The sequence below is a fragment of the Lygodium microphyllum genome, chromosome 2, assembly GCF_053477565.2.
Source record: "Lygodium microphyllum isolate KBCC chromosome 2, Lygodium_microphyllum_v1.1.10, whole genome shotgun sequence".
NCBI classification, from domain to species: domain Eukaryota; kingdom Viridiplantae; phylum Streptophyta; class Polypodiopsida; order Schizaeales; family Lygodiaceae; genus Lygodium; species Lygodium microphyllum.
The window spans coordinates 72,546,909-72,559,060 of record NC_141136.1 but is presented as its reverse complement, the minus strand read 5'-3'; positions in this window follow the sequence as shown (position 1 = coordinate 72,559,060).

Here is a 12,152-nt window from a genome sequence, read left to right as displayed (position 1 = left end):
CTAGATTACATGTGGAATGGTGATGTGCCTACAATGGTATTTTGAATTTTGAGTGGGTTGTATGACCATTTGACAAAAGCAATGCAACAACGCTAAAGGATATTGTGGCTATGAAAATGCAACCTTGAGTATGAAGAATTGCAAGTAAATATTTACAAAGAATCATTTTCCCTAAATCACCTAGGCCATCCAAGAAAAATGGTTCACATGGGGACCAATATTAATAGCATTTGTGCTAGAAAAGATTTCTTTTATTCATCATTGAGTACAACTTTCATAGCTAAGAAAATTCTCTTGTTCTCTTTTTTCATAAAGTTGTTTGTTTTGGAGCAAAAGGGTTTGCATTCATATGCATTCTCACCTCAGGCATTCCATGATAATTAGCTAAAGTGCACCCATGTTGATGCAAAAGATCTTGAATATGCACCAAACTTTCATTGTTGATGTAGAAGATCTTGAATATGCATCAAACCTTCATTATTAGTAGCCCCATCTTGTAGACAAACATGTAGTCTTTTTGCAAGGATAATCAATATAGTATATACTCTATTAGCGATTAAAAAAAACTCTTCCCAGAGTACACTAGATCATGCTAATGAACAAAATATCAAAATAAAGATAAGCAAAGTTCTTAAATATGTGCTTGTTTGCATATATGCAACTTCATACAAGCACATGTGTCCTTATTCATCAATTGCTAACACACCCTTTGCTATGCAAGACTCCTTATAAAAGTGGAATATATCACATTATTATTGTATGCAATGCCTCAAAAGAATTATACCATCTACATACAGTAAGGAGTAGACATAAGTAGTATTTCTTTCCACATGCATGCACAACAAAATACATCATGCCACATGTATTTCCTTATTTTGCCTTTGTCCACTTTGTCTTGGTGCATATCAAACCTAGTACATGAAAAAAACTTGATGCAGAGAAGTGTTAGACTCTTGTCGGAGGGGGTCACTCTCACAAATATGTAAGTCTATCACATGGATTCAAAATAAGGGATTTCTAAAATCCGCTTTTAAGATCTTTTTTACATATAGACAGGTATTATTAATGGGGATATTCATAGGTTGAATAGGAGTTGGGTGTGTTTTATTCATGAGAAAGCTACAAATAAGGGATATTTAAATTACTTCTTAGATGCACTTAATAGTGAGGTGAATCCTAGAGGCCTCATGATGTAGATGGTTGCAAGTAAACCACTTTGTGAGTGGGTTTTTAAGAATTTTCATTTTAGACCACATCACAAATTTTATGAGTGCCACAAAAAGCAACATTATTTTCTTCAAGGAAGCGTATTTTTAGTAATTGGATATTAGGTTTTTTATCATGAAGATTGTACTCAAATATTCAACATACTTCTTCATAAGCAAATATGTATCATCATCCAAGTAGCTCACAATTTCCTCAATATCTTGCTTGCCATTTCATTGAATGTGGATCCATGCATAGTTGTAAAATTAATAGTTGCATCATGCATGATCTTAGCCCTTATAAATTTACTTATATAAATTTTAATAGATACAATTGTACAACATGTTATTAAAATTGCAATGTAAATAGGAATATTTTAATTAATTAATTTATTTGTATTTTTTAAAAAAATTATCACATGATCGTGACTTGTCACACATGGACCCTAGTCAATGTTATGAAAATTGCTATGAAAATAAGATGTATTTATTTATTTATTTGTGTGGATTTTCTCTATTTGTTTGTTGCATGATTGTGACATGTTATGTATGGGCCTATATGTGACATTGTTTGCATTGTGCTTGGTAGATAGATGGCAATGAACTAATGTGTTTTGTATTGTGATGAGTATATTATTAGGTAGAAATAGGTGGATTAATATTAGAGCACGTTATATCTAATTTGGAAAATACTTTAAGACTAATTTAATCAAATTAGATAGACTTTGTTACCCAATCTCAAATTACTTTTTTACAAGTTTTTATAGTAAGGCATTTATTAAAGCCCTTAAGAATCTTTTGTGTCATATTATCTTAATTGAATGTAGTTTAGTGATTTACTCCACAAGCATGGGCGTTAACACTTGATTTAGGGATATTATGCATAGATGCTCAAATATAGATGTAGTTGAAAGTGGAAAATCCATTTGCAAGAAGAGGGAAGTAAGTTAAAGTGTGGTTTTTTAAAATTGTGGAAGACAATGTGAGTTAAGAATAATTCATACAAATTTTTATAAGAAAAACAAGATTATAGAGACTCATGTAGCTTAGTCTACATAATAAATAGGCTATTAGTCCTTTTGATAGCCCCCACAATCTAACAACTAGTTTTGGGACTTCTAATAGTAGTTTTAAGAGCAGGAATTTCAGGAGGTTGATAAGATATTTGACAACTTGATTATTTTTTGTTCTAAAAAAGTAATCTAAATAAGCATATAAGCTAATTAATGACATCCAACATGTTTTTAGCAATCAAGTTGTACAATGTAACACAAGGACCATTGAACATAATCTAAGCCTTCAAGAATAAACTACCTTTGAGGTATATAACCAATACTTTTGAGAAACATGTATATATTAATGAAAATCTCAAATGTCACTTATACTATACACAACTTTTACCTTTTGATAGAAACCCAACAATGTAAAGATGATTGTTATATATTTTGCTACTAATGAAATCCCCATGTTCAACAATGAAATTTTTAGTTAAAGATATATAATCAGGAGTATATTTACTTAGCATGTTTTATGGGCAACGTTAAATTTCAAATTTACTAAAATTCAAGGTTGTATTTACCCTCAATATAGGTTTGTTTAACTCTTAGAATGACCAAGTCATGTATGAGTATGCAAATGTGAGATTAGACACATTTTTAAAAGATGTAAACTACGTCTTATGGAAGAGCTTGATTGTGATACTGTCAATGTTAAGATAAGTTTACATGTTTGTATCCACAAGGTAGCTACCAAATCCAATCACTGCATCTACTCCAACTAGGCTCAACCTCCACAACTTGAGGAAAAATATCTTTTAGGACTACCTTCAAGTTAGCTTACTCCAACCAAGCTTAATATTCACAAGTTATGGGATAGTTAGCTTCACATTTACTACCTTCAAGTTGTTCTATGTAAGTGTCTCATAATCCACTCAATTTTGGAAATCCATGAAGGTGTTACACTTCTCCAATGGATGTCTGAATTGACAGGCAATTTGATCAAGAGGTGAATAAAATCAAAACCTATCAATGCTTCTACTTGGACCATTCTCATGTTTTTGTGCATTTGAATCAAGTGGCTAATCGTTTGGGAAAATATAATTAATATAAGAACATGATAAGCTTGGTTCCATGATATTAGTTTTACTCTCTTTTGTGTTAGTGGCAAATGTGGCTAGTGTATAGGCGTCACTTTACAAGCATATGGTTTTTTGAAAGGGGAACTTGCCAATACCAAATTCTAAGCTTAGCAAATTTTAAATACCTCTCTCTATAGTGATTGTGATAAAATCTAAAACAAAGTATATGGGTTGATTATATACATAAAAAAATAAAAATAACATTAAAAAAATAGAAAACAATGGCGGTGATCAATGAACAAAATCCAAGTTGAGAACTATGCTGCTTGAGACAAAAAAGAAGGGTAGTAGTACTCCATTTGGCTGATTAAGTTTGAATTGTTCAATATCTTCTTTCATCATTGCCAAAATATTGAACTGTTCTAATGTTTTCCATCACTAGAAGGTGAGCAACATCCTTCCTCATAGCTAGTCTATTATTTCAATATTGGGCCAAACATCAAAACTGGAGACTCTCAACCACTCCACATGGAGGCTTCATACTCTATAAAAACAGATGGACTAAAAGCCCAAAATGAATAGGTAGCATTTTCATATTATTCAAGTGCAAATGGCATGTAGGATCTCTCATGCTATTATGGATGGCAAATCAACAATCCACCCATTTAATGGCACTTTTGGTGAAAGGGACGCATCCTATTTCCCCTAGCAATCTAAAATCCTATTGATGTGGCATGCATTCTTGTTGTCAAGGAGCATTTTCACAATTTTGAGTCCATATGAATCCCCCCTTGATTGCCTTCAAAATTGTACCTCCTCCAACTAGTAAATAGTACTTTGGGTAGTTCAATTCTTCATGATAGAGCTTTTGGATGAAAGTGGTCACCATCCCACACATCCAAAACTCATTTCATTAAAGAGAAATTGTGTTGATGTACCCATGAAATTTGTGATTTTGGGAATCAATGTCTTGATTGACTGCAAGTTTTGAGGGGGATAACAAATAAATCACCTTTTGAACTCTTGAACTATATCCCTTGAGTCCATGAGGCTATTTGTCTTTGTAGTGCTTTTGAAAATACAATATAGAATCTTAGTTGAGTTCATCCATCCATAATTTTTATGACAAAAAGTATGAGTAGAAAGCCTTCCACATTTATTATGTTAAACCATATCTCTAGTACCACACATCACACAATTGGGACTTTGCAGACAATGGAACACACTAAAAAGAGAAAATAATGTAGTGAACAGATTACATTGTAATAGACATTAGCACTAAAAATGTGGCGGTATTGTTAAGACAAACCTTAGGGCCAAGTCTCACACTAGACTACCATAACCAAGAATTATTCATACTCACTTGTAAAGCTTTGTGAGCAATCTACTCTACTAGCCACTCCAACCATCTCTTGATTTTCATGATCACATCAAATGATGCTTAACACAATGATCATTGTCACCAAGTTGGCAATTTTTATGTTTGAGAAAACTAAAAGCAATAGGAGTCAAAGCAACCATCAAACACATTTATAGATTGTACCAACAATTTCACAAATCGTATAATAATCAGAAAGATCAAGGATACTAACAAAAGATTCCATAAACAAAGTCCAATCTAATGGTGCACTATTTTAGCTAAAAATTTGTACATTATAGATTTTTTTGCAGTTAGCCTTTATAGTAAGCCATGTAATGAAGCTCCTTCATACGAGTGTATGCATATCCAACAAATAGGATTCCTCAAATAAGTTGGCTAAACATATCCGCAAATTCACTGAAAATCTTGTTCTTTCAAAGATGCAAGGCAACATTGTTAATATTGTGTACCACAAAGTACTTATACATTTGGATTGACAATATATCAATTACTCGAAGCACAATATTCCTCATATACATGTCATGCACTCTTATAAAGAAACTCTCCATAGTGAGTACTCTTTAACAAGACTCTATCTTTGGGTAGTTACAATCTTACCTTGGAATTTTTTGAGTGGCACACAATAGAGAAAAAGACAAAACCATCATTCTCCTATCACTTGCACGCGTGCGCGCACACACACACCCACGCACGCATGCACACGCATGCACACACGCATGCACGCATGCACACACACCCACCTACCCACGCATGCACATAGGAACACACGCATGTACGCATGCACACATGTGCACGCATGCATGCACACATGCACATACACACATGCGCATGCACACACACACAAACATGCATGCGCGCGCGCGCACACACACACACACACACACACACACACACAAAGAAGTAGGTACATACATGTCTTTGGAGTATGATCAATTTGAGTGACAACATGAGAAGTGGTTAAATAGGGCATGCCGTCTCTCAAGTGTCATCCTTAATTGGGTGGAGTTTCAAGGCAAGGGATTCAAGGTGGGGGGTCAAGGCAAATGTGAGGGATTCTAGGCATCATAAGGTGGGTTTTAGGCAAAGGTGGCCATAGTTTGAGCATCAAGGTGGAAGTTGCAATGGCTTGCACATTTGGCAAGATGTTCATCATTTGCATGGGTGGGCCAAACTTTCTCATTTGTTTGGGCAGCCACCCTAAGAAAGTTGGCAGTTGTGTGCCTACCGTGCGACAACCTCCCCAAGCCTTCTCTTAATATATGTCAAAGATGACCATCATTACTTTTTGAATAGAATGAGTTGGTGACTTGGTATTTGCAAAGATATGTGAATCACACAACCTTTGTGAAATTTATGATGTTATGTAATTATATTCATCAAACAAGATAAAGGTATGGAGCATGAGGTATCTTGAATGTTTAGATTTCTTGAGTCTTACATGTGCAATGTAGTTATGTGTATAATATGTTGCACATTCACTCATATCTCCAAAACAAACAATGTTGTTGATAAGGTCTACTAAACTCATGACACACATTTGATCAAATGCACATTAGATGTATGATTTACAAACATTTTTGGTGTGTTGTTATGTGGACCATATATTGTCCACCCAAAGAAATACCAAATTAATCAAATATTAAAAAAACACTAAAACACCCACTAAGTTTCGATATACATTGCACCTAGATTACATATTCATAGCTTTAATTTTCTTTTTCATTATCGACACAGAAGCTTAACAATTAATGAAATGTGCACACTTATCCTACCCTCTCACATCATATGAAGAAAGCAATTCTAAATGCCAACATCATGATTACATGATACAATCTCTCAATCATGCTATAAAATTAAGTAGCTACTTGTGTTGTATTCCCAACCTTTTATATTTAAATAACTTCCTTTGTCTTGCACATGGTATCAATCTATAATATATCATAATTGATAGAAATAACATGCCTCTTACTAATCCTACATGGGACATGTAGAGTGCCTCTCAAACCATGCTATTATAAGGAAAGTGGTCCATCCAAACTTTCAAGAATTAAAGAAAAGGGTCCTACACTAAATGCATGGCATACTCTCTCTCTCTCTCTCTCTCTCTCTCTCTCTCTCTCTCTCTCTCTCTCTCTCTCTCTCTCTCTCTCTCTCTCTCTCTCTCTCTATCTCTCTCTACATAGAGGATAAGTTCTCAATAGTAGTAGGTAGGAGTGAGGTGGGACACATGGAGATCTTGATGAGAGGGCCAATGATTCCTAGAGTGGGGTGGGATATGAAGGAGATCTTGACAAGAGGGCATGCGAATGCTTGGAGATGGAGGACATTTGCCAAGTAGGTGGCTTAGTTTCTAGTAGTGTCTAGCTAGATATGCCCAAAGGCAATCATTAGAGCGAGAGAGGATAATACTCAGAGTATAAGAGATCAATGCTTAGACTTCCATGGATGAGGTAGTGCACTAGAGGCCTGAGTTTGTGTTTCATGCATCTACCTTCTTCTGGTCAAGGAAGGAGGACAACCCTAAGGACTCTACCTTATGGAACGTGTAATATACCACGTGAGTTCAAAGGAAAGGGTATTTTATCTAGTAAAATTTACATGATTATATTTAGAAAGGGGTTTTTAAACTATAATTTAAAAAAAACATAAGTTTAGTAAAGTAAAATGGTTCATTTTATGGCCTTATAGCATGTAAAGAAAGGGTATTTCTTAATATCCTTTAACACACGTTATATAGATGATTTTTTATAGGTGCACCCCTTAGAAGGATAGCATAAGTAGTGAGTTCTTCAAGACTCATGGCTCAAGACTTGATGAAGAATAGGTCCAGTGTGGCTATGTGCAAAAGACAATGCCCTTTTAGACAAACTAGAACAGGTGATGGGAATTGTGCCCAAATTTCTAAGTAGAGTTTCTTTCCATATATTTCTAGACTCTCTCTTGCTCTCTATCTAGAATATATATTCTTTAACATGGAATTTATATTGCTATAAGTGTTGGGGCAACTGGCATGCTAGAGGTGTAGCATTTATTTGGCAATGTTGACAAGTCAAGCAAGCTATGTGAATAGAGACAGACCAATATGCCAATGAAGTGTATTTAGAGACAAAACTACATTTTGTGACGTTATCTATAGATATGATTAATCAAGAAAGCCAAGGAGACATGTCATGAAAATAAAGCATAATCAAGTATGGTGCTAGTTGTGACACAAAGTTGAAATGTGCTATGAGGGATTACATGTATAACATCATTTTGTGTAGGTCAAATACTTAGCACATTTTCACTAATCTTAATAATCTATTTATCCTCATAGATATACTTCTTATAGTTGCAAGTAGTACTATTACTAGTCAATTTTAAATGTTATGACCAAGAGAGATCACTATTTCTTGCTATACGTAGATCATGTGATTGAGTGGGTTTCTAGGATATAATCATATACAAGTCCATCTAGATGATAGACCAAAGACTGCCTTTTCTAGTGAGTGGACCTCATTTGCATACATCATTATGCGATTTGGGTTGAGCAACCTTCCAATGACTCATGCGCACTAACTTTAAAGACATGCTATAGAAGTTGCTTGAGGTGTTCGCCAATGACCTTTGTGTCCATTCTAGTTGGGAGGAACACCTTGAGTCTGACTAGTCTTTGAGAGATATTGGCATTATAACATATCTTTTAATCCCTTGCAATGTCAATTTTGGGTAAAACATGGTATGGTCTTGGGCCATGTTGTGTCCAAAAATGGAATTGCAATACAACTATGATCAAAGTCTTCATGAATCTCTCTCCACTCACCATTCCAAAGGGGGTGTAATGCTCCCTTGCCAAACTGGGTACTATAGATGCTTTGTGCTTAACTATGTTGCTATTACATGACCACTCTATAAGCTATTGATCACGTGGGCTTGGATTGAGGAATACCAAGCCTCCTATGAAGCATTGAGAAAGGCTCTCATGATTGCTCCCATTTTATGAGCCTCATATTGAAGTACATATTGAAGCTTCCAAATTGCTCGGAGTAGTATTGTGCCAACCCAATGAACATAATATGGACTTTCCTATGAGTTTTGCCAACCGCCAACTCACTAAGGTTGAGATGAACTATTCAACCACGAAAAGGGAAGGACTATTGATGGTATATGCTTATTTGCTATAAAGAAAATTTGACATTATCTTCTTGCCATGCCTTTCACATTCTTTGTTGACCATCAAGATTTACTCTATTTTGTGAACAAGCCCTGTGCCACCATGCACATTGCTCTATGACTTTTATTGTTATTAGAATTTGACTTTTCTATTTTTGTATGTAAGGGAAATCAACAATTCATTGTAGATCACTTGTCAAGGATGATTAGTGGCAAGAAGGCCATAGGAGTTGATGACCAACTCCTAGATGCTCATGTATTTCACATTCAATAGAATGCTCACCTCTTCAAGGCTGATTTGACACCTCAATGGGCAGATGACATTGTCCATCTCCTTGAGAAAGGTTTGCTGAAATGACCAAAAGAAAAGGATTGACTCATATGCCTCTTGATTAAGACCCGGCCTTACCAATTGATTACCATTTAATTGTATCGTTTAGGGCAAGACAGTCTCCTTGGGAGATGCATCTATGAACATGAAATTGAGGATGTGTTGTAAGAGATGTCAAGATTGTGGGAGAGAAGGAAGGAGTCTCACTTGTAGCTTTCTTGCTTGCACAATGGGGGAATACACACAAAGGTGCAGGCTGAAAACAGTTTTCCTCTTCTTAGTTGTGTAAGCCAAAAAGAACTCTAGTACATAGAAATAGAAGAACCCTATATATGGGTCTCAAACCAAACTAAACTAACTAAGGTGGCATACTAACTGAGCCACGAACTAGAGTAGATAAGGATAGCTGTCATGTAGCTATTATTCATGGGTGGTGTACCAACTGCATCTATAGCTAACAAGTCGGTGACATAAATGCACAACGGTCACCCTGGCATATCACGAGTGGGGCTCGATATCTCAACACTCCCCCTCGAGCTCAATCCCAATTCATGCACACCAAGCAGGTCTCTGAACTTGCGCAGCTTCTCTACGCCCAATGCCTTCGTGAATATGTCAGCTATCTAATCCTCTGTGCTGACATAAACTAGATCAATAAGACCTAGTAAAACCCTCTCCCGCACATAGTGATAATGCACCTCAATGTGCTTTGTTCTAGCATGATAGACTGGGTTATTTGCCAAGTGTATACTGCTCATGTTGTCACAATAAATGACAACTAGCCCATCTGTAGGCTGATGCGTATCATAAAGTAGCTTATGCAACCAAGCTACCTCACATGCAGCCATTGCTGTGCCCCTATACTCAGCCTCTGTGCTCGACAAGGCAACTGTAGGTTGTTTCTTGCTGCTCCAAGTGACTGCAGCACTCCCAAAAGAGAACACATATCCACTGGTAGATCGTCTATTAGAAATACTACCAGCCTAATCAGCATCAGTGTATCCATGCATCTGTATCTGAATCCCAGTCTCATAAAGTAGTCCATACTACAATGTGGACTTCACATACCTGAGTATGTGTCTAGCTGCATCCAAATGCGGTTTCCTTGGAGCCTGCATAAACTGACTTACCAATCCAACAACATAGCTCAAATCTGGCTTGGTAATAGTCATATAAATCAAACTTCCTACTATGCGTCTGTACATAGTAGGGTCTTCCAGAAGCTCACCTGCATCTGCGCTCAGCTTCACATTCTGCTCCAAAGGAACTGAAATAGGCTTACAGCCTGTCATCCCATATTTGGACAGCATGTCCAATCCATACTGCCTCTGCAAGAGCCATATCCCACTTGGTGATCTAATCACCTCAATGCCCAAGAAATAACGCAGCTCTCCCAAATCCTTCATCTCAAACTTCTGCTTCAATAGCATTTTCATATGAAGGATATCTTCATCACTATCACCTGTGATAATCAAATCATCAACATAAATGACAAGTAGCATAATACATTTCTCTGTTTTTCTCACATAAAGTGAGAAATCTGCCTTGGAAATTTGAAAGCCAATAGTGACAAGATACTGTCCTATCTTGTCAGACCATGCTCTAGGTGCTTGCTTCAAGCCATACAATGCTTTCTTCAACCTGCAAACAAACTCAGGATGAACAGCATGCACATAACCTGGTGGCTGCTCCATATAGACCTCTTCTTGCAAATCACCATGCAAGAAGGCATTCTTTACATCCATCTGATGTAAAGACCATTCTTTTGATGCAGCCATAGCAATGACTGCTCTTACGGTTGCCATCCTTGCAACTGGACTGAATGTTTCTTCATAATCAATGCCATATGTTTGTGCATATCCCTTGACTACTAATCTTGCCTTGTATCTGTTCACAGAACCATCTGCATTGTGCTTCACCTTAAACCCACTTACAGCCAATTGCATTCTTACCTTTAGGCAAAGGTACCAATTCCCATGTAGCATTTGCTTCCAAGGCATCCATTTCTTCATCCATGGCTTTCTCTCATTTTTCTTTTCCCATTGCTTGCTCAAAAGAAGTGGGTTCTGGTTCCTGTATCACTTTGACCATATATGCATAGTGAATGGCTGTAAATCCATCATATTTCAGTCTATTCACAGGATACCTAGTTCTGGTAGACCTACGCAAAGTAGGTTCACTCCCAGGTGCTCTCAAAACATCCCTAGTCTTCCTTACTCCAGGTGTAACAATAGAAGGAATACCCATCATCAATGCTCTGTTCTGAGCCACTGGATTCACCACCTACATAAGAGTGACCTGCATTCACATCAAACATGGGCTGATCTACCTTCTCTTTTCCTTTTCGTGATACCTGAATACCACTATCTACATTGCTTTGAGAAGATTTTCCTGATCTCAATCTGCTTGTCCATGGTGAAGAATGTGAACCACTGCTAGAGGACGTTCCAGGTCCACTAATATTTTGTGACTGCTGTTGTGAATTCTGTGTAGCATTACCATTTTGTGCATCTACATCATCAATCACATTTATTGGTTTATACCAGCTACTCATCTCATAAAAAAAAACATCTCTGCTCACTGTAAACTTATGAGTAGAAGGGTTATAGCATCTATACCCTTTCTGCTATACAGAGAGTAACCAATAAAGATGCACTTCTCAGCTTTTGGATCCAACTTGGATCTCAACTCATCTGGCACATGAACATAGGCAATGCAACCAAAAATCTTCAAATGAGAAATATCTGGTTTCCTACCAGTATACCTCTCCTCTGGAGTCATCCCATGTATTGCTGCAGTGGGAGTCCTGTTCATTATGTAGACTGCTGTAGCAACTGCTTCAGCCCAGTAAAATCTGGTAGGTCTTTTTCATTGAGCATGGCACGAGATACCTCTCCAATATGCTTGTTTTTCCTTTCTGCAATTCCATTTTGTTGTGGGGTATGACTGCATGAATATTGTTGCTTTATGCCATGCTCCTGCAGGAACCTTGCAAACTCATTTGAG